The sequence below is a fragment of the Rhinoderma darwinii genome, chromosome 4 (genome assembly GCF_050947455.1).
Source record: "Rhinoderma darwinii isolate aRhiDar2 chromosome 4, aRhiDar2.hap1, whole genome shotgun sequence".
NCBI classification, from domain to species: Eukaryota; Metazoa; Chordata; class Amphibia; order Anura; family Rhinodermatidae; genus Rhinoderma; species Rhinoderma darwinii.
In genome coordinates, this window is record NC_134690.1 from 33538471 (window position 1) to 33563369 (window position 24899).

General features: G+C 45.7%; 1 long non-coding RNA gene across 1 annotated transcript; it reads right to left on the reverse strand.

The window, feature by feature from the left end:
• Window positions 1–333: 333 nt before the first annotated feature.
• On the reverse strand, window positions 334–23317 carry LOC142760657 (uncharacterized). The gene is made up of 4 exons (XR_012883338.1): window positions 23050–23317; window positions 22377–22587; window positions 8273–8458; window positions 334–373 (listed from the first exon to the last, which is right to left on the reverse strand). It is a non-coding gene; the product is annotated as an uncharacterized LOC142760657 (long non-coding RNA).
• Between the last annotated feature and the right edge of the window lie 1582 nt (window positions 23318–24899).

The following is a 24899-nucleotide window of genomic DNA, read 5'->3' on the forward strand; positions in this document are numbered from 1 at the left end:
AAAACAAGGCGTTAAGAAGGCAAAACCCTGAAGTAAGACGACCCTGTAATGAAGAACGTCGTTCTCAAAGAGCACAATTATAAATACTTATCATTCCTTTTACTAGCAAACCCGTGTAACGAGCTTTCTATACTAGTATAATATGTCTCTCCTAGATAAACACACTTAAATAGTGGAATCTATATATATATATATTCCCATAGATGATACCGTATTATCGTCCTTTATGTAGACATATTAGCACTCACCCCGGGATTACTCATATATCATCTACATGGAAGATTCCTATATCCAACACTAGAGAAATAGGCTCATTATTCAATAAGATAATTACCAGAAATACACCTCCGTCTCCTCAACTTTCTTCCTCCAACTGTTTAAGAAATAAAAAAAATACCAATATTACACATAATTGTTCTTGAAAGGAATATAAAATATACTATTGTTCTCTGTTATAATATACGAAACCGTCGATACAAGGAGGAGGAGATTCTCATAGCAACCAATCAGATTGCAGCTTTTATATATGGTATATTTTCCCTGGGCTTTGATTGCCTGATGGGAAAACGTGAGTGGTGATGTCAAAAGGGATCCTACATAAAAACAGGGTAGTCACATCGAGTCATAGTAACTGTGTATACCATCAAGTGTTAAATTCCAGGTAGTGAAGGGGTAACTTCCTTTGTGGTCTAGGGTATTAACCCCTTTGCGTAGCACAACGTAATAGCACGTCGTGGGGCTGAAGGTGATGTATCGAGGGGGCTCACGCGCTGAGCCCACTCCATATGCTGTGGGTATCAGCTGTGTATTACAGTTGACACCCAGTACTAACGGCCAGGAACAGCGATCGCAATGTTCCTGCCCGTGTAAACCGTCAAATGCTCCGGTAAAAAAAAAAGTTTAAAGAGAGGGAGCGGCCCCGTCCGACACCTCGTCTTCCTCCCACAACGCGATCGTAGGGTGCTTATGGTTGTCATGGCAGCCCAGGGCCCTAATGAAGGCCCCCAGGTCTGCTTTCACTCTGCCTCTGTTAAGCCCGTCCTGTGACAGGGCTTAAGAGAGGCCTGTAAAATCGACAATACATTGCAATACATGGTCCTAGGGGAACTAATAAAATGTGTAACAAAAATTTAAATAAAGAAATTAGTGAAAAAACAAAAACTTAAAAGATCAAAAAAGCCCCCTTTTCCCATTTTTCCCTCTGAAGTAATGTCAAAAATAAAAAAAATAAACAAAATAGGTATTGTTGCGTCTGTACTATTACAATATACGCTTATTGAACTTGCACGTGAACGCTGTAAAAAATGTAAAATTTGAAATGCCAATCTCTCTAAAAAAAAATCATAAAAAGTGATCAAAAATGTATATGTACAAAACATGGTACCAATAAAAACTACAGCTTCTCTCCAAAAAAATAAGTCCTCACACCGCTCAGTTGTTAAAAAGTTCTGGCTTTCAGAATGTGGTAAAGCAATTTTTTTTTTTAACAAATAGTTTTTAAAAAAAGTGTTAAAATATATAAATCCTATATGAATTTGGTATCATCGTAATCTTATTGAGCCACAGAATAAAGTTAAGTTGTCATTTTTACCGCATGGTGAAAGCCGTAAAAACAAAACCCAAAAAACAATGGAGGAATCGCATTTTTTTCCAATTTCAGCCCGTAAATAATTTTTTTCAGTTTTTCAGTACATTACTAGTCCTTCTTAAAGAATTAGAATATCTTAAAAAAGTTAATTTATTTCAGTTATTCAATTCAAAAAGTGAAACTCATATATTATATAGATTCGATATAACACCAGCAGATGACATTGTGAAAAGTATTCGGCACACTGAGTCGTATCGTAGGTAATGGATTCTTGAAATTTTTATTATGTTTGATGCCAAGGGTTAGGTGCAACGTTTCGGTCAAATGACCTTCGTCAGGCACTATAAGTATACAGAATATTTATACATTGGTATATTAGCATCATATACGTACATTGGTCAAAAGTTGAGTAAAACATAACGTAAGTAAGGAAAGTAAATAAATAAAAAACGAAATAAATCAAAGAACAGAATTGTGCATTGAAATATCACAGAATAAATCAAGCAAGAACAGTATGAGTGTACGGACGACATCCTTGTCCCAAGCACAATAACGTAATCAGGTATGCAGCAATATAACGAGTTCTTCATATAGGCAGCATAAACAGTTCCACAGAGGCTGTGTTTAACAAATAGAGATATCCATACATAGCTCATTAAGGAAAAGACAGGGGTAAAGCAGTATCTCCTGTTGTCAAACAGGTACATCGCTAAGGGATTAATAAGTCTTTAAAAACGACAACTATGACAAACTATCACTAGTTACCTCCTGTAATATATTATGTTTGAGAAACACTGTCCCCCTAATGCAGGCTCTCCAAAGATATTACCTAAGTATAGAAGCATATATATCATCTACGTTTCCCCACATTTTAACACGTCTCTGGCACGGCACATAGTGCATCTATTGGAGACAGCAAGCAGAGATATTGAAAACTGTAAGATATTGATGCATAAATGATATTGAGAGGTTGTAGAACTTTTTATTATACAATATACATGTACAAGATCTCCGCCGCCATGCAATTCTATAACAAATGGCTGCAAATTTTCGCAAACAAAGACCCGCTTAGTATATAACAATCAAACTGCAGCTTAAAAATTATGCAACCATTAACAATTAATTTGAAAACCGTGCCGTTTTGTGGTAAAATATACGTTTTGTTGTTCACCTGTGACAGATATTTTTGAAGAAAAAGGAGAAAAGATGGCACCATTTCCTTATATTTACGGTAGGATTTACTGTAGGATCAGGATTCACAACTCCCTAAAAGCTAGCCGGGAAACATTGGGCATCTCTTAAGTTTTCAAATCTCTGGTGAAATAAATCCCTGGTGAAACAGGCTGCGATCGTCCCCCTGTGCCATCCGCTTCCCTTTCATTTTAATGCCGTGTGACAGATCTGACAGATGGGCACAAGGGGTTACAGGCGTCTTTATCTAATGATGAGGCATTTCCATAATTAAATAGCGTAGCTGTAGTATTCTAAGTACAAGACCAGCCGAGAGCCGACAGCAGGGATTCCCTTCACGCTCGATAACATATAGGCGTTACTAAGGACAGCAAGGACCAATCAGATTAAGGAGAGGCAGGGTTTGACAGGAGAGGACACGAGTGTCCTCTGATTAGCAGAACGCCCATGGCGTGACGTCAATAACCATACGCGCGCTGGGACACGCCCACTGCCCGCCCCGCTCAGGGATATTTAAACCTACCATAGATCCCCCATTTTAGTGCCAAAAATTCCGCCATTCGTATCCACAGCGCCGATCGTCTGGACATACCAGAAACCAGGGTAACAAGGTAGGCTTGACAACAACTCTGCACTCAATACATTACAACTATGAGCTGATGTTATGCTAGTTAGCACTAGACTGATAGCCTTTGCAGACCATGGAAGCCTGTCACACTTTATTACCACTTTATTACCATGTTATGAGGTTACTATGTTACCCTTAGCGATGTACCTGTTTGACAACAGGAGATACTGCTTTACCCCTGTCTTTTCCTTAATGAGCTATGTATGGATATCTCTATTTGTTAAACACAGCCTCTGTGGAACTGTTTATGCTGCCTATATGAAGAACTCGTTATATTGCTGCATACCTGATTACGTTATTGTGCTTGGGACAAGGATGTCGTCCGTACACTCATACTGTTCTTGCTTGATTTATTCTGTGATATTTCAATGCACAATTCTGTTCTTTGATTTATTTCGTTTTTTATTTATTTACTTTCCTTACTTACGTTATGTTTTACTCAACTTTTGACCAATGTACGTATATGATGCTAATATACCAATGTATAAATATTCTGTATACTTATAGTGCCTGACGAAGGTCATTTGACCGAAACGTTGCACCTAACCCTTGGCATCAAACATAATAAAAATTTCAAGAATCCATTACCTACGACTCAGTGTGCCGAATACTTTTCACAATACGATTGGGTTGGGACCCTATTCGTGCACCTACCTGGATCTAGTGCATTCCGAACCATTTTCCACCAGCAGATGACACACTGACTATGGAAACTTCACACTGGGCCGCAAGCAACTTGGATTGACGCCTCTCCACTCTTCCTCCAGACTCTGGGACCGTGATCTCCAAATGAAATGCAAAATTTACTTTCATCTGAAGACCGGACTTTGGACCACTGGGCAGTAGTGTTGGTCCACAGTGTTATATCAATTCCAGAGTCAGCGCAGCGTCTACCAGGACATTTTCGAGCACTTCATGCTTCCCTCTGCTGACAAGCTTTATGGAGATGCTGATTTCATTTTCCAGCAGGACTTGGCACCTGCCCACACTGCCAAAAGTACCAACACCTGGTTTAATAACCACAGTATCACTGCACTTGATTGGCCGGCAAACTGGCCTGACCTAAACCCCATAGAGAATCTACCGGGTATTGTCAAGAGGAAGATGAGAGACCCCAGACCCAACAATGCAGACGAGCTGAGGGCCACTATCAAAGCAACCTGGGCTTCCATAACAGCTCAGCAGTGCCACAGTCTGATCACCTCCATGCCATGCCGCATTGATAACACCTCAGCAGTGCCACAGTCTGATCACCTCCATGCCATGCCGCATTGATAACACCTCAGCAGTGCCACAGGCTGATCGCCTCCATGCCACGCCGCATTGACAACACCTCAGCAGTGCCACAGTCTGATCACCTCCATGTCACGCCGCATTGACAACACCTCAGCAGTGCCACAGGCTGATCACCTCCATGCCACCATGCATTGATAACACCTCAGCAGTGCCACAGGCTGATCGCCTCCATGCCACGCCGCATTGATAACACCTCAGCAGTGCCACAGGCTGATCACCTCCATGCCACGCCGCATTGATAACACCTCAGCAGTGCCACAGTCTGATCACCTCCATGTCACGCCGCATTGATAACACCTCAGCAGTGCCACAGTCTGATCACCTCCATGTCACGCCGCATTGACAACACCTCAGCAGTGCCACAGTCTGATCACCTCCATGCCACGCCGCATTGATAACACCTCAGCAGTGCCACAGGCTGATCACCTCCATGCCACGCCGCATTGATAACACCTCAGCAGTGCCACAGTCTGATCACCTCCATGTCACGCCGCATTGACAACACCTCAGCAGTGCCACAGTCTGATCACCTCCATGTCACGCCGCATTGATAACACCTCAGCAGTGCCACAGTCTGATCACCTCCATGCCACGCCGCATTGATAACACCTCAGCAGTGCCACAGTCTGATCACCTCCATGCCACGCTGCATTGATGCAGAAATTCATGCAAAAGGAGTCCCGACCAAGTATTGAGGGCATATCCTGTACATACTTTTCAGTAGGCCAACATTTCGGTATTAAAAATCATTTTTTAAATTGAACTTATATAATATTCTAATTTTCTGACCCACTGAATTTTGGGTTTTCATTAATTGTTGCCATAATCATCAACATTAAAAATAAAATGCTGGAAATAGATCACTCTGTGTGTAATGAATCTATATAATATATGAGTTTCACTTTTTGAATTAAATTACTGAAATAAATTAACTTTTTGATATTCTAATTCATTGAGAAGGACTAGTATATGGTACTTTAAATAGTGTCAGTAAAAAGTACAACTCCTCCCACAAAATATAAATACGCCCTCACACCACTCTATTGACGGAAAAATAAAAAAGTTATGGCTCTTGGAAGGCGGGGAGTGAAAAACTAAAATGAAAAAGCAAACAATGGCTCAGTCCTGAAAGGGTAAAAGGGGTTTCTCATGCCATGCTAATAGTCCTGGTTTTGACCCATTAACCGCTTCCCGACATTTGACGTATCCATACGCCAAAGTCGGGTAGGGGAAGTATGGAGCGGGCTCAGGGTAACTAGCGCCATCGCGCTCGAGCGTGATCCCGCTAGTTTAACTGGTTAAATGCTGCGGTCAACAGAGACCGCAGCATTTAAATCATTAGAAAGAGGGGGGCGACCCCCTCTAACAGCTCATCACGCCCCCCGCAACGCAATTGTGGGGGGGTGATGGTTGCTACGGCTGCCTGGGGGCTTAATGAAGGCCGCCAGGTCCGCCATCTTTGTACACCTATTAAGCCCTGCCTCCGGCAGGGCTTAATAGTGGCCTGTCACAATCACGATATACTGCAATACATTAGTATTGCAGTATATCGTGCAAGCGATCTAACGATCGCTGGTTGAAGTCCGCTAGGGGGACTAATAAAAAAAGTAAAAATGAGTTAAATAAAGTTTTTTTTTTTTGTGTAAAAAAAATAAAAATATTAAAAGTTCAAAAAAACACCCTTTTCCCATTTTCCCCCTAGAGCATAGTAAATAATAAATAAATAACCATAATTGGTATTGCCGCGTCCGTAAAAGTCTGAACTATTACAATATATCATTATTTAACCCGCACAGTGAACGCCGTAAAAAAAACAAATTGTAAACGCCAGAATCTCTATTTTTTGGTCACCTAATCTCCCACAAAAAATGAAATAAAAAGTGATAAATGGTATTATTAAAAACTACAGCTTATCCCGCAAAAAATAAGCCCTCATACCACTTAATCGACGGAAAAATATAAAAGTTATGGCTCTCGGAATTTGCTGACACAAAATAAATTTTCTGTTTTACACTTAGGTTTCTACTTGTAAAAGTAGTAAAATATAGAAAAAACTATATATATTTGGTATCGCCGTAATCGTATCGACCCACAGAATAAAGTTAACGTGTTGTTTTAATTGCACAGTGAATTCCGTAAAAACGGCACGCAAAAAAACCATGGAGGAATCGCTGTTTTTTTTCTTTTTCTACCCCACATATAATGTTTTCCCATTTCCTAGTACATTATATGGCAAAATAAATGGTGATACGAAAAACTACAACTCGTCCCGCAAAAATCAAGCCCTCATAGTACTATATTGATGGAAAAATAAAGACGTTATGGCTTTTGGAAGGTGGGGAGGAAAAAACGAAAATTAAAATCTGAAAAAGAGCTGCGGCGGGAAGAGGTTGAAGTAGGTTGGGCTTATATAGTATGGTATAAAAAATGAAAAACATTTTCAGGTAGTTTTTGGGGAATTACGATGGTAAATCATCCGTTGAGTTTAAATATTATTTGTGATTTGGAATGTAAATGTTGTTTTATACAACTCTGCCCATCACCAGGGATCCTACATTACATACATCTCATCCGGGTATTCTTCTTCATCCTTAGGCCCCATGCACATCAACGTAAAAACGCCCGTAATTACGGGCCATAATTACGGCACGTTTTTACAGGCCCATGGACTTCTATTGGCCACGGGTACCTCCCCGTATGCTTACGGGAAGGTGCCCGTGCCGTTGAAAAATATAGAACATGTCCTATTTCAGGCCGTAATTACGGCACGGGCAGGCCCATAGAAGTCTATGGGGCTCCCGTAATTACGGGTGACTACGTGTGTGCACCCGTAATTACGGTAGCGTTGCTAGGCGACGTCCGTAAATAGTCACTGTCCAGGGTGCTGAAAGAGTTAAACGATCGGCAGCAACTGTTTCAGCACCCTGGACAGTGACTTCCGATCACAATATAGATCAACCTGTAAAAAAAAAAAAAAAAGACGTGCATATTTACCCAGAACTCCCTGTTTCTTCCTCCAGTCCGGCCTCCTGGGATGACGTTTCAGCCCATGTGACCGCTGCAGCCAATCACAGGCCAATCACAGGCTGCAGCGGTCACATGGACTGCCGCATCATCCAGGGAGGTCGGACTGGATTTCAGGAGAGGGACGCGTCACCAAGACAATGGCCGGGTAAGTATGAATTTCTTTTACTTTTTCTGCGGAAAGGGCTGTCCCTTCTCTCTATCCTGCACTGATAGAGAGAAGGGGCTGCCGATTACTGCAGTGTAATTTTGCAGCGAAAACGTGCCCGTAAATACGGGTGGCACCGGACCCGTATTTACGGGCACGGGTCCGTAAATACTGGTGCGATACGGGTCGAATACGTGTGACCAAGGACCCGTATTTACGCCAGTATTTACGGGTGGACAAAAATACGGTCGTGTGCATGGGGCCAAAACATTTTCAGGTCGTTTTTGGGGAATTACGATGGTAAATCATCCGTTGAGTTTAAATATTATTTGTGATTTGGAATGTAAATGTTGATTTATACAACTCTGCCCATCACCAGGGATCCTACATTACATACATCTCATCCCAGTATTCTTCTTCATCCTTATTCTTTATCTTTTCCTCATTATTTCCCAACTCTGCATTCTCCTCCTCTTCAATCTTTGTCTCCTCCTCATTCTCCTCTTCAATTTTTATCTTCTCCTCCTCAGTCTTTATCTCCTCCTCCTCCTTCACAATCTTCATCTCCTGATCCTTCTCCATCCTATTAGAGAATAAAAAAAGATAGTGAGAATCTAGGACATATTCTATAGACTTATTATTAAGGATCATTAATAACTACTGTGACCTTTTTTTGCCAATATTTTATACTAGAACCATCCCCACCCTGCACCTCAAAATGTACAACACCTATTCATTGTTACTGTTGTGGAAGTCAATGGCTCAAAATATATTAGACTGAAATTTAGACGAGAGTTCCAACAGACGCTCACGCCAGGCACTTCATCCAGCATCCTAATCAGGAGATTTCATTTCGATATGAGTGAAGAAGAATAAATCACACAGACGCTGCTGATATGCTCAAAATACTCCTCTGAGGTTTATTGCCAAACTCAATTATAATATCATTCAAAAGGGGTGTAGGCTTGAGGTTAACCAATCCGAGGCAATGTAACAATAAGGGTATGTTCACACGGCAAACCAAAAAGGGCTGTAAAATATGGAGCTGTTATCAAGGGAAAATAGCCTCTGATTTTCAGCAGTTTTTTATGCATCATGCGTTTTTTTATGTGTTTTTTTAAGGACATTTTTGGAGCTGTTTTTCTATTGAGTCAATAAAAAACGGCTCCAAATAAGGCTCAAGAAGTGACATGTACTTCTTTTTTACGAGGCATTTTTTTACGTGTCATTTTTAGAAACGGCGCGTAAAAACCGCCCCGTGGGAACGAAACACAGTTTTTCCCATTGAAATCAATGGCCAGATATTTGAAATTGTATCTTTAGCCATTTTTCGGGGCATTTACAGCCCAAAAAACTTCTGAAAATAAGCCGTGTGAACGTACCCTAACTCTTATTCAGCCAATAGCATACTATGAGAATATTTCAAATGCATTATTATAATTCATCATTAAAATGCTGACATCAGAATTGCATCTGGAGGCAAGCATACAATAGAGTGGTGTTAGCTGCTCTTTCCCATAGAGGGAGTACATAAGATGAAGAGAAATAGTTGCACTTTATGTCCAGGCGTTCAGCCAGACAGCCATCTGAACATTTTGAAGGATATAAGAATAATACACAATAATAACATATTTTTGCAGACTCAAGCAGAACTATGTAGAGGAAAAGTGGAGAATAAATATCTTCGTAATTTGGCATGCTTGATAATTCATAATGTCATTTAATATAGAGAATATAAGCAAATTGACCAACCATCACATTACCAATACCCAACCTGTACCAGAACCCTCAGTACCCAGTCATCCATGCCCATCTTGTACCTGATACATGGATGTACATAGAAATATTCACACTCATATTGTGTTACCCATGACAGTATAATAATCCAGATACAGTAGCTCCATGTTAGGGCACATTCACACGTGGCTGAATTGCTGTTGAATTCCGCTGTGGACAGTCCGCAGTGGAATTCTGCAGCAGCCGTTTTTTACATTTCTTTCTATACATTTTTAGGAAATTTAGTTCAGACGTTGCAGAAAATAACGGTGCGGAAATTAGCCTGCGGTGCAGAATTTTCCCTCCGCAGCATGCTCATTACATTGCGGAGAAGAAGCGGAATTTCACTGCGGATTTTAGCCTTTGCAATGCAAAAACTGAAATCTGTGTCAAGTCCGCTGTGATATCTGCAACGTCTGAATTACCTGGCAAATATGCAAATGTTGGTGCAGATTCGTTGCGTGATTGCCCCAAATCTTCACCAACATTTGCAGCGGAAAAACTCTGCCACGTCTGAACATGGCCTTATAATGGTGTCATGTGCTATAATTAGAGATGAGCGAACCGGGACAACCGAACCCGGTTTCGGTCCGAACTTCAGGAAAAGTTCGGTTCGCAGCGAATCCGAACTTTACCGGGTTCGGCCGAACCCGTTTTGACCGAACCCGGCTACATTTTGGCGCCTGCCACATGTTACATCTAAAATGGAGGATTACAGAAGATCACCTGACATCAGGCTACCCCATAATGCCTTGCAAACGGCTCTCCCAGCCTATCGGGAGGCAGCATAGGGGCGGGCTCAAGCCTGCAATAAAAGTCTATGCACGGAGCTCAGCGGCCATTTTACAGACAGGAGCTGTAGGAATAGCATCTCTGTGCAGTAAGGGAAAGCTTTAGGAATCTAAAAGGCAGGAATTCAGAAATCGAAGGGGCTCATCCACTACTCACTACTCAGCCAGTGTGTGAATACGCTTTTATAAGGGGCTCATCCCCGTTGCATCCAACTTGCAATACAGGCAGCCTAGTAGTACTATAAGGCCCAGCATTCCCTGAGTGCACTGCAGCGAGGCTGATTGAAATTCTCATTCATTGCCATTTGCCAAGCCAGTGTCCGTGTGTGAATACGCTTTTAAAAGGGGCTCATCCCTGGAATAACAATCCAACTTGCCATACAGGCAGCCTAGAAGTACTACAACGCCCAGCATTCCCTGAGTGCACTGCAGCGAGGCTGATTGAAATTCTCATTCATTGCCATTTGCCAAGCCAGTGTCCGTGTGTGAATACGCTTTTAGAAGGGGCTCATCCCCATTGCATCCAACTTGCAATACAGGCAGCCTTTGTAGTAGTGGTAGTAGTAGTACTACAAGGCCCAGCATTCCCTGAGTGCACTGCAGCGAGGCTGATTGAAATTCTCATTCATTGCCATTTGCCAAGCCAGTGTCCGTGTGTGAATACGCTTTTAAAAGGGGCTCATCCCTGGCCGTTATTAACAGGATAACAATCCAACTTGCCATACAGGCAGCCTAGAAGTACTACAACGCCCAGCATTCCCTGAGTGCACTGCAGCGAGGCTGATTGAAATTCTCATTCATTGCCATTTGCCAAGCCAGTGTCCGTGTGTGAATACGCTTTTAAAAGGGGCTCATCCCTGGAATAACAATCCAACTTGCCATACAGGCAGCCTAGAAGTACTACAACGCCCAGCATTCCCTGAGTGCACTGCAGCGAGGCTGATTGAAATTCTCATTCATTGCCATTTGCCAAGCCAGTGTCCGTGTGTGAATACGCTTTTAAAAGGGGCTCATCCCTGGAATAACAATCCAACTTGCCATACAGGCAGCCTAGTAGTACTACAAGGCCCAGCATTCCCTGAGTGCACTGCAGCGAGGCTGATTGAAATTCTCATTCATTGCCATTTGCCAAGCCAGTGTCCGTGTGTGAATACGCTTTTAAAAGGGGCTCATCCCTGGAATAACAATCCAACTTGCCATACAGGCAGCCTAGTAGTACTACAAGGCCCAGCATTCCCTGAGTGCACTGCAGCGAGGCTGATTGAAATTCTCATTCATTGCCATTTGCCAAGCCAGTGTCCGTGTGTGAATACGCTTTTAGAAGGGGCTCATCCCCATTGCATCCAACTTGCAATACAGGCAGCCTTTGTAGTAGTGGTAGTAGTACTACAAGGCCCAGCATTCCCTGAGTGCACTGCAGCGAGGCTGATTGAAATTCTCATTCATTGCCATTTGCCAAGCCAGTGTCCGTGTGTGAATACGCTTTTAGAAGGGGCTCATCCCCATTGCATCCAACTTGCAATACAGGCAGCCTTTGTAGTAGTGGTAGTAGTAGTACTACAAGGCCCAGCATTCCCTGAGTGCACTGCAGCGAGGCTGATTGAAATTCTCATTCATTGCCATTTGCCAAGCCAGTGTCCGTGTGTGAATACGCTTTTAAAAGGGGCTCATCCCTGGAATAACAATCCAACTTGCCATACAGGCAGCCTAGTAGTACTACAAGGCCCAGCATTCCCTGAGTGCACTGCAGCGAGGCTGATTGAAATTCTCATTCATTGCCATTTGCCAAGCCAGTGTCCGTGTGTGAATACGCTTTTAGAAGGGGCTCATCCCCATTGCATCCAACTTGCAATACAGGCAGCCTTTGTAGTAGTGGTAGTAGTAGTACTACAAGGCCCAGCATTCCCTGAGTGCACTGCAGCGAGGCTGATTGAAATTCTCATTCATTGCCATTTGCCAAGCCAGTGTCCGTGTGTGAATACGCTTTTAAAAGGGGCTCATCCCTGGAATAACAATCCAACTTGCCATACAGGCAGCCTAGTAGTACTACAAGGCCCAGCATTCCCTGAGTGCACTGCAGCGAGGCTGATTGAAATTCTCATTCATTGCCATTTGCCAAGCCAGTGTCCGTGTGTGAATACGCTTTTAGAAGGGGCTCATCCCCATTGCATCCAACTTGCAATACAGGCAGCCTTTGTAGTAGTGGTAGTAGTAGTACTACAAGGCCCAGCATTCCCTGAGTGCACTGCAGCGAGGCTGATTGAAATTCTCATTCATTGCCATTTGCCAAGCCAGTGTCCGTGTGTGAATACGCTTTTAAAAGGGGCTCATCCCTGGAATAACAATCCAACTTGCCATACAGGCAGCCTAGTAGTACTACAAGGCCCAGCATTCCCTGAGTGCACTGCAGCGAGGCTGATTGAAATTCTCATTCATTGCCATTTGCCAAGCCAGTGTCCGTGTGTGAATACGCTTTTAAAAGGGGCTCATCCCTGGCCGTTATTAACAGGATAACAATCCAACTTGCCATACAGGCAGCCTAGAAGTACTACAACGCCCAGCATTCCCTGAGTGCACTGCAGCGAGGCTGATTGAAATTCTCATTCATTGCCATTTGCCAAGCCAGTGTCCGTGTGTGAATACGCTTTTAAAAGGGGCTCATCCCTGGAATAACAATCCAACTTGCCATACAGGCAGCCTAGTAGTACTACAAGGCCCAGCATTCCCTGAGTGCACTGCAGCGAGGCTGATTGAAATTCTCATTCATTGCCATTTGCCAAGCCAGTGTCCGTGTGTGAATACGCTTTTAAAAGGGGCTCTGAAATGTCTGGGAAAAAAAAGGTTGTGAAAGGACGGGGTAGAGGAAGAAACACCCATGCCGTCTCCTCTTCCAGTCCAAATGTTGGATCTGTTGGTGCCAGACCCAGTAGCAGCATTTGTGGCACAAGACATGTGCCCAGTTCCACTAGTAGCAGCTGCCATGTGCCTGCTAGTAGTAGTATCAGCAAGCCAGACTTGTCCATCTCCTCCGGTGGGCGGGTTACTTTAGACAATACGGCCATTGTGGACTGGTTGGCTGGCTCGCGGTCATCTCAGCAGGAAGACTCTGACGATCTGGCTTCAAGCCAGGTTTCGTTGGATTCCAGATCCTCTACAGTTCCTTGGCACGGTGACAGTAGTAATATAGGTATTTCTAGCGTTTCCATTCCATCATCTATGTCTTCGCTCCCCCTTCCTAGCGGGAAGCCATCTTTCCTGAGAGTCCTAAGAGACATCTCCTCGGGTGCGAAGGAAGATACTGAACAACATAGTGATGATGATGATTTGTTTTCCGCGAGTCAGCCAACGGAGTGTGTTGCGGCGGTGGTGGAGGTGGAAGCGGTGACCGAGACGCATAGCTGCGGTAGTGGGGGTGTTGGTGGTGGTAGCCGTGGTGGCAGACGCAGTAATGAGGGGGGGCATGGAGCCCGCCATGATGTCACATCACATTCACAACACAGTGACAGAAGTGGCGGGGATGATGAGGAAGGCTATGATGATGATGTTGTTTTAGACAGGACGTGGGAACCAGGTGACGAGGTGATGACGGCGTCAGAGGAGGAGGGTAGTAGTGGCGGCACTGGATGTGATAAACAGCCAAGCCGAGGTAGGGGCAGAAGTCAATCTGCAAAACGTTGCAGCGGTAGGGTCAGCTCAGGAGCCGGTGACGGCGACACAGATGCTGGTGTAGGTTCCCGAAAAAAGCCTGCCAGACAAGGGGCAAGCTCGGGTGGTTGTGGTGGTGGTGGTGGTGGTGGACGTGGTACTACCTCTTTACGGTACTCTGCCGTGTGGCAATTTTTCTGTACCTTCCCAGAGGAGGAAAACATGGCACAGTGCCGTATCTGCAAGCAGAAAGTAAGGCGTGGGCAGGGCAGCAATGTAGGAACTACTGCTCTACGTAAACACATGGAACGGCATCACAAGGCCATGTGGGACAATCAACATGCCCCACCATCATGTACATCTAATGAAGACCCCTCTTCCGCTGCTGCTGCTGCTCCGAGTCCCTGTCATCTAAGTAGTAGCCAGGCCTTATCCACCATGTCGTTGTCATCATCATCATCACTGTCATCTAGTGCTCCTCCTATGTCCCGTCAGTTATCCATTACGGAATCGTTGTCCAATAAGCAACAATATATACCCAGTCATCCACTTGTCGTGCGGCTTAATTCACACCTGGCAAAGTTGTTGGTGGTGCAGTCGCTGCCATACCACCTGGTCGACTCCGCCGGCTTCAAGCAATTGATGGCGTGCGCTCAGCCTAGGTGGCGAATACCTAGCCGACATTACTTCTCCAAAACAGCTGTCCCTGCCTTGCACAAGCATGTGGAGGAAAAGGTGTCCAAGTCCTTGCAATTATCCGTGTGCAGCAGGGTACATGCCACCGTCGACACGTGGAGCAGCAACTATGGGCAGGGACAGTACATGTCTTTCACGGCCCACTGGGTCAATATTTTGCAGTCCGATGCACCACCGCAGCAATGCCAGGCATTACCACCTCCACGCTTGTATGTTTCTAGTTCAACTCCGGACACCAGGCGCCTACCATCCTTCTCCTCCTACTCCTCCTCCTCCTCCTTGCCTTCCTCCTTGGAGGTCTTCCCGTCCCCGACAGGACACAGCGTATCTTCCACTCCTCCTCCCTCCTCTTTTCATAGGTGCAAGGTGAAGCGCCACAACGCTGTCTTACACCTGCTGAGCCTGGGCGAGAAAAGCCACACAGGGCAGGAGCTGCTGCTGTGCATCAAGGAGGAAATCGCACGCTGGCTGTCTCCTCTGAAACTCACACTGGGCAATGTTGTCTCTGATAACGGCAAGAACGTTGTGGCTGCACTGCGTCTAGGTCACCTGACACACGCTCCTTGCATGGCACATGTGATCAATCTGGTCATAACACGCTTCTTAAAGTCATATGTTGGTTTGAAGGGTGTGCTGGCCATGTCCAGGAGGGTTTGCGTTCGCTTTAGACGTTCGTATGCATTTAAGCACGCCCTCCTGGACTTGCAGCGTCAAAACAATCTCCCAGAACACAGCCTGATTTGCGACGTTCCAACACGATGGAATTCCACCCTGCACATGTTGGACCGTCTGTACGAACAGCGGAAAGCCGTGAATGATTTCCTGATGCAGCAGACGGGCAGCGTTTGGAGCCAGTGTAATTTCGAGCTCAGGCACTGGCAGCTGGTTAGAGACGCATGTCGCGTTTTGAGGCCCTTTGAAGAGGCCACACGATTTGTGAGCCGTGACGCTAGCGGAATGAACGATGTTATGCCGCTGATATTCATTATGGAGCAAACGCTCACAGCGATGATTCAGCAAAGGATGGAGGAAGGATCACATCTGGCTATGGATGTTGAGGAGGAGGAGGAGGATGAGGAAACAGGACCTGAAGAGGAGCTGGATTTGGAGATGGAATCACAGGAAGGGATAGGGGACGAGGCAGCCGCACAACATGACAGTGATGGTGGTGATGACGAGTCTGACGACGACCTTGATGATGGACAACCATGGCAGTATGGGGCGGAGATGGAACCAACCGGGCCCTCTGAAACGCTGGCCAGGATGGCGAGCTGTATGCTTCGTTACTTGCGCGCTGACTGTCGTATTGTTAGCATGAAGCAAAGAGATGACTACTGGATAGCCACACTTTTAGACCCTCGGTATAAAGCCAGAATGGGGGAGTTTTTTGCGCCTTCCGAGAGGGAGGCAAAATTGGCTTATTATAGAGAGAAGCTATGCAGCCAGCTTGTCATGGCTTTCAAACGGCAGACACCCGCTGCAAGCATGTCTGACCGGGGGGCCACTCTCCGCTCCCCACTGTCTCATCGTTCCACCGCCTCTGGCAGAGCTACCTCTGCAATAGGCGGCAGCCGTGGCAGCAGCGGCAGCAGCAGCAGCAGCAGCAGCCAATTCAGTTTGGAAAATATGATGACAACATTTTTACATCCAATACCCCGACCTGACACACATCGTAGCACTAGTCACCAAAGGGATGTTCACCATCTCCAGGTGCAGCACCTAAACAACCAGGTTCACTCGTACTTGGACTGTGCCCTTTCTCCGTCAGAAATGCTGATCCCAGACCCCATGGACTTCTGGGTCAGCAGATTGGATCATTGGCAAGAACTGGCCCAGTTTGCCATGGGTGTACTGTCTTGTCCACCCTCCAGTGTAGCGTCAGAGAGGGTATTCAGCGCAGCAGGGGGCTTCGTCACCCCTAAGCGAACAAGATTGTCCGCCAACAGCTTGGAAAATCTCACGTTTCTGAAAATGAATCAAGCGTGGATCGGTGAGGATTTTAAAACCCCTGTGCCTGATGCCACTGATTAGATCTTACATTGCTGCTGCTGCTGCCGCCTGCTACTGCCGCCTGCTACTATGGGATTCTGTCCTGTCCACTCTTTTTTTAATGTGCCGCTGTTGGTGCTGCAGCTGCTACTACTTCTACCACCAATCCACCCCAGTGCCGTCTGCTACAAGCAGGCCTGCCCCACCAGAGGGCTTTGTCCTGTGACTCTCCAGTCTCTTTTTTTAATGTGCTGCTACTACTGCTACTACTGCTTGCACCCTTGCTGTCTGTGTTGGCTACCTCTAATACCACCAATACACCTACACTGCCGCCCGTCTGCTACAAGCAGGCCTACCCCACCACAGGGCTATGTCCTGTGACTGTCGTCCAGTCTCTTTTTTTAATGTGCTGCTGCTACTACCAGTCCTACCACCCTTGCTGTCTGTGTTGGCTAGTCTACCTCTACTACCACCAATACACCTCCACTGCCGTCTGCTACAAGCAGGCCTGAGGCCTGCCCCACCACAGGGCTTTGCCCTCCTCTGACTGTCCAGTCTCTTTTTTTAATGTGCTGCTACTACTGCTACTACTGCTTGCACCCTTGCTGTCTGTGTTGGCTAGTACCTCTACTACCACCAATACACCTACACTGCCATCTGCTACAAGCAGGCCTGAGGCCTGCCCCACTACAGGGCTTTGTCCTCCTGTGACTGTCCAGTCTCTTTTTTTAATGTGCTGCTACTACTGCTACTACTGCTTGCACCCTTGCTGTCTGTGTTGGCTACCTCGACTACTACCACCAATACACCTCCACTGCCGCCCGTCTGCTACAAGCAGGCCTGAGGCCTGCCCCACCACAGGGCTTTGCCCTCCTCTGACTGTCCAGTCTCTTTTTTTAATGTGCTGCTACTACTGCTACTACTGCTTGCACCCTTGCTGTCTGTGTTGGCTACCTCGGCTACTACCAGTCTACCACCAATACACCTCCACTGCCGCCCGTCTGCTACAAGCAGGCCTGAGGCCTGCCCCACCACAGGGCTTTGTCCTCCTGTGACTGTCCAGTCTCTCTTTTTTTTAATGTGCTGCTACTACTGCTACTACTGCTTGCACCCTTGCTGTCTGTGTTGGCTACCTCTAATACCACCAATACACCTACACTGCCGCCCGTCTGCTACAAGCAGGCCTACCCCACCACAGGGCTATGTCCTGTGACTGTCGTCCAGTCTCTTTTTTTAATGTGCTGCTGCTACTACCAGTCCTACCACCCTTGCTGTCTGTGTTGGCTAGTCTACCTCTACTACCACCAATACACCTCCACTGCCGTCTGCTACAAGCAGGCCTGAGGCCTGCCCCACCACAGGGCTTTGCCCTCCTCTGACTGTCCAGTCTCTTTTTTTAATGTGCTGCTACTACTGCTACTACTGCTTGCACCCTTGCTGTCTGTGTTGGCTACCTCGACTACTACCACCAATACACCTCCACTGCCGCCCGTCTGCTACAAGCAGGCCTGAGGCCTGCCCCACCACAGGGCTTTGCCCTCCTCTGACTGTCCAGTCTCTTTTTTTAATGTGCTGCTACTACTGCTACTACTGCTTGCACCCTTGCTGTCTGTGTTGGCTACCTCGACTACTACCACCAATACACCTCCACTGCCGCCCGTCTGCTACAAGCAGGCCTGAGGCCTGCCCCACCACAGGGCTTTGCCCTCCTCTGACTGTCCAGTCTCTTTTTTTAATGTGCTGCTACTACTGCTACTACTGCTTGCACCCTTGCTGTCTGTGTTGGCTACCTCGGCTACTACCAGTCTACCACCAATACACCTCCACTGCCGCCCGTCTGCTACAAGCAGGCCTGAGGCCTGCCCCACCACAGGGCTTTGTCCTCCTGTGACTGTCCAGTCTCTCTTTTTTTTAATGTGCTGCTACTACTGCTACTACTGCTTGCACCCTTGCTGTCTGTGTTGGCTACCTCTAATACCACCAATACACCTACACTGCCGCCCGTCTGCTACAAGCAGGCCTACCCCACCACAGGGCTATGTCCTGTGACTGTCGTCCAGTCTCTTTTTTTAATGTGCTGCTGCTACTACCAGTCCTACCACCCTTGCTGTCTGTGTTGGCTAGTCTACCTCTACTACCACCAATACACCTCCACTGCCGTCTGCTACAAGCAGGCCTGAGGCCTGCCCCACCACAGGGCTTTGCCCTCCTCTGACTGTCCAGTCTCTTTTTTTAATGTGCTGCTACTACTGCTACTACTGCTTGCACCCTTGCTGTCTGTGTTGGCTACCTCGACTACTACCACCAATACACCTCCACTGCCGCCCGTCTGCTACAAGCAGGCCTGAGGCCTGCCCCACCACAGGGCTTTGCCCTCCTCTGACTGTCCAGTCTCTTTTTTTAATGTGCTGCTACTACTGCTACTACTGCTTGCACCCTTGCTGTCTGTGTTGGCTACCTCGACTACTACCACCAATACACCTCCACTGCCGCCCGTCTGCTACAAGCAGGCCTGAGGCCTGCCCCACCACAGGGCTTTGCCCTCCTCTGACTGTCCAGTCTCTTTTTTTAATGTGCTGCTACTACTGCTACTACTGCTTGCACCCTTGCTGTCTGTGTTGGCTACCTCGGCTACTACCAGTCTACCACCAATACACCTCCACTGCCGCCCGTCTGCTACAAGCAGGCCTGAGGCCTGCCCCACCACAGGGCTTTGTCCTCCTGTGACTGTCCAGTCTCTCTTTTTTTTAATGTGCTGCTACTACTGCTACTACTGCTTGCACCCTTGCTGTCTGTGTTGGCTACCTCTAATACCACCAATACACCTACACTGCCGCCCGTCTGCTACAAGCAGGCCTACCCCACCACAGGGCTATGTCCTGTGACTGTCGTCCAGTCTCTTTTTTTAATGTGCTGCTGCTACTACCAGTCCTACCACCCTTGCTGTCTGTGTTGGCTAGTCTACCTCTACTACCACCAATACACCTCCACTGCCGTCTGCTACAAGCAGGCCTGAGGCCTGCCCCACCACAGGGCTTTGCCCTCCTCTGACTGTCCAGTCTCTTTTTTTAATGTGCTGCTACTACTGCTACTACTGCTTGCACCCTTGCTGTCTGTGTTGGCTACCTCGACTACTACCACCAATACACCTCCACTGCCGCCCGTCTGCTACAAGCAGGCCTGAGGCCTGCCCCACCACAGGGCTTTGTCCTCCTCTGACTGTCCAGTCTCTTTTTTTAATGTGCTGCTACTACTGCTACTACTGCTTGCACCCTTGCTGTCTGTGTTGGCTACCTCGACTACTACCACCAATAAACCTCCACTGCCGCCCGTCTGCTACAAGCAGGCCTGCCCCACCACAGGGCTTTGTCCTGTGACTGTCGTCCAGTGTCTTTTAATGTGCTGCTACTACTCACCCTTGCCAATAAAAAGGGTCAATTTTTGGAGGGCTTGTGAAAAGCCATTGCTTGTTGCTTTTACATCCATGTATGGAAGAACCCCGGCAGGCATCTGCCAATAAAAAGGGTCAATTTTTGGAGGGCTTGTGAAAAGCCATTGCTTGTTGCTTTAATGCTTTTACATCCATGTATGGAAGAACCCCGGCAGGCATCTGCCAATAAAAAGGGTCAATTTTTGGAGGGCTTGTGAAAAGCCATTGCTTGTTGCTTTAATGCTTTTACATCAATGTATGGAAGAACCCCGGCAGGCATCTGCCAATAAAAAGGGTCAATTTTTGGAGGGCTTGTGAAAAGCCATTGCTTGTTGCTTTAATGCTTTTACATCCATGTATGGAAGAACCCCGGCAGGCATCTGCCAATAAAAAGGGTCAATTTTTGGAGGGCTTGTGAAAAGCCATTGCTTGTTGCTTTAATGCTTTTACATCCATGTATGGAAGAACCCCGGCAGGCATCTGCCAATAAAAAGGGTCAATTTTTGGAGGGCTTGTGAAAAGCCATTGCTTGTTGCTTTAATGCTATTACATCCATGTATGGAAGAACCCCGGCAGGCATCTGCCAATAAAAAGGGTCAATTTTTGGAGGGCTTGTGAAAAGCCATTGCTTGTTGCTTTAATGCTTTTACATCCATGTATGGAAGAACCCCGGCAGGCATCTGCCAATAAAAAGGGTCAATTTTTGGAGGGCTTGTCAAAAGCCATTGCTTGTTGCTTTTACATCAATGTATGGAAGAACCCCGGCAGGCATCTGCCAATAAAAAGGGTCAATTTTTGGAGGGCTTGTGAAAAGCCATTGCTTGTTGCTTTTACATCCATGTATGGAAGAACCTCGGCAGGCATCTGCCAATAAAAAGGGTCAATTTTTGGAGGGCTTGTGAAAAGCCATTGCTTGTTGCTTTTACATCCATGTATGGATGAACCCCGGCAGGCATCTGCCAATAAAAAGGGTCAATTTTTGGAGGGCTTGTCAAAAGCCATTGCTTCTTCTTTTACCACCTTATATGTATGAACCCTGGCAGGCATCAGCCGCCTAAAATGGTAAATTTTTGTACCTTTTTTAACAATGCATTAAGCATACAACATGCACAAGTGCAGTGGTTTCTGTTAGTTATCTCCGTGTCCCATCCGTTTTCCTAGAGCCATACATGTTGGCGTAACTTTGACACCAACTTTGCATTAAAGACAGCTCAAAAGTACTTGGATACACTCATGGGTGACCTAAGAGTGTTATACAGGGCTTCTAGGGCTTTAAAACAGTGTTATACACGATTTTTAGGGGCTTTCTTGTATTACAGGTTCGGTCAGAACTAGTTCGGTCCGAATCGAACTTTTGCACGAAATTCGGCGAACTTGCCGAACCGAACTTTTCATAAGTTCGCTCATCTCTAGCTATAATGTCCAGCACAAGAGTGTAACCCAACCCCAACAATATTCCTTATTCTAATAGTAGTCTTAATAAGTTTGCCTATGGTTGTGTCCTGTTGTACTGACCCGGCACGTGTACTATCTCATATAACATGGATTCCCATTGAATGCTCAGAGTAAATGATGCATGGGGGTCATGTAACTAATACCATGTCAGAGGGGCTTCATAGTGACAGGCACGGGCTGCAGGAGGCCGCTGTGCAATAACGTGCCCCTTATACGCACCCCCTTATGTCTCTCTAACAATCCACCAGTAACTCTGAGCCATGAAACTCATCAGCACCGTCCCTTACATGTAATCTAACAGTAGGAAGCTGCTTTTTAGGTGACAGTAGGCCCCTTACCTACTGGACCCCTGTGCTACTGGGGTTTCCTACATATGGCATTAGGCAGAATGCCATATTTTAATCCTTTACCGCATTGTAATAGCATTTCACATTTAGCCGGTTATTCCTGCAAATGTCTCTACTATTACGGCACAGTGATGGTAATATACAGCCAACATCCCAATGCAATGGCCAAGATCAGAGATAACTCTGGTCTTGGACGTATAACCAATGCCAGCCCAACGGCACCCTCATGACGCGATCACAGGGTGACGGTGCGTTACCATGGCAGACAGTGGAATATTACATGGAGGAGATATAGGAAGAATAGAGGAGAGAAAGAGAAACAGTAGAAGAAAATAAAATACTCAACAGGAGCTGAACACAGAGCGGACTTACTTTACACCAACTACAACCCTCAACGGAGTGTCGGCTCAGCAGCTCCTTATATAATCTGAGTGATGTCATAATGTGCGGGGGCGGAGCCAACATTCACAACATTCCGTGACATCTTAAGCAGCAGCAAATATTATTTAAAGGGACAGGACCAGGCCGAGCAGCCAATCCAATTCTATATAGAGGAAATGTTCTCCACCTCGGCTCCCGAAACCTTGTAGATGAGGAGACAATGTCATTATTTCTATACAATGTAATTGTGGGGTTATATATACTTATTATAACACAGATATATCCCCGACAATCCCTCATATATCCCAATAATACAGAAGCCATAAATAACATAGCACTGGATTGTATGTACAAGGGAGGGGGGATGATGTGTGAATGATGGGTGGATGATGGGTGGATGATGGATGATATATGGATGATGGGTGGTTGGACTGATAATGGATGGACTGGTGGTGGATATATGGCCGGTATATAGGACAGTACATTATAAATAATACTACTATATAATACTTCAGTCATTTATGGACACGTTGCTATTCGCTGGATGAAGTGCGGGGACATTATATTATTTCCCATATAAATATGTATCCACTAGAGAAGTCTGGACGTGTCATTGTGTCGGGGGCGTCTTCTCAGCTCCTCCCATAATATGACATAAATTCACCTGATATAAGATATATAACTAAAGCCATAACTGTCTATATAAAAATGGCTGACGGCACCAGACAGGGACAAGTCCCCCGAGGAGACAGTTATAGGGACTGGGATCACAGTATTGGTTCCATTCATTTCCAGATGTTTCTCTGTGATCATCTGTAGCTCCATAGTGTCCACCATTCACTACACAGACAAGTATAAAGATGTCTCTGTATATAATGGGGAATATGAGCAGTCCCTGCCTCTCCTCCATGACAGCAGTCTAACAGAAATAGTTGTGTCCATAGCAACCAATCACAGCTCAGCTTTAATTCTGTAACCTGCACTGGGAACATGAGACGTGGACTCCGATTGGTCGCTCTGGTGCTCATTTACTTTTTGTTCTTACTGGTTTTTAACAACTTTATTAATCATTCTACTTTTCAAACAACTGACAATTCCGAAATATAACACAGAATCCCAGCACCTTATGTATCATCATCCCAGAATGTGCCGGAAAAAGGGGAGACATCCAGGACTGCCAAAAGAGCTGCCAAGTCTCCGGATGCCATGTCCTGTCTGCAGATAATCACATCTCCGGTTCATGAAGTTCTTCTCCCCTGTGCAGCGCCCCAGACAACGTCCTGATGGTGGCGCAGACGTCACAAGTTTGTCTACGGCGCTGTCCGGGAGTGAACGTACACGCCATCAGTGCCGATTTTGGTGAGACAATGCCATTAACTTGGCCACAAAAAACTCGCAGTTTATGCAAATTTTATATTGCAGTATTTTTTTTTTTTTTTTTTTAAGAGTCTGAAATGTTTATTTCTATACTGTAAACAAGTGCCAGATTATCAGAATTTCTGGATTATTAGATGCCCTATTAAAGGAATTTTCCCATATTAAGATTAATACATGACTAGTATATACACCGTTACATTATTTTAATCCAACATTATTACGACCGGAGGTCTCAGATTATCGATTATTGGATGAGAACAGCAAAGTATACTGTAGAAATGAAAAACTAAACTCAGAAAATCTGCAGGAAGACGACCGAAGATAAAACGTTATCACTTAGGCTAGGGCTTCACAACAACATGACGTAGTACGTGAACTGCGGTGCAATTGGTCCCTAAGGGAACAAAAAAAAGTTACAAGGGACTATCACTAATTTTTAATGTAATAATTGGTTCACCAGTTTTCAGCCCCCGCCCTTGTGAGATTTCAGATTACGTATTATGCCAATTTCTGGACTATTGGATTACAGATTAAGGGGGAGTTCCCACTGAGTTATTTGACCCGGAAACTGTGCCGCAAAACACGCCAAAAAAGCCTCCTATTGACTTAAATGGGAGGCGAATGCTTTTTTTTTCCCGCGAGTGGAAAAACTGGCTCGTGGGTTTGAGCGACAGGCCCTATCTTCGTGCGTTTACACCTCTGACGTCCCATTGACATCAATGGGAGGCAGAGAAAGCGTATTTTGCAGCATTTTATGCCCACAGTGCTCAATGGCCGTGGGCGAAAAACACCACGAAAATCGGCGTACAGGCAGAGGAAAATCTGCCTCAAAACTCCAAACGGAATTTTGAGGCAGATTTTCCTCCTGCAAAAAAACTGTGTGACCCCAGCCTAAAAGGAATCCTACTGTATTAGTAAATAATAGGACAGCGCATGATCTTTACTTTTAACTCCTTCCCGCCATAGCAATTTTTCAATTTCATTTTTTCATCCCCACATTACAAAAACCATAACTTTTATTTTTCCGTCGATATAGCTGTACATAGGCTTGTTTTCTGCGGAACGAGTTGTAGATTTTCAGGGCACTATTTTTTGTGCCATATAATGTACTGGGAAAAAGTGATCCCATATTTGGGG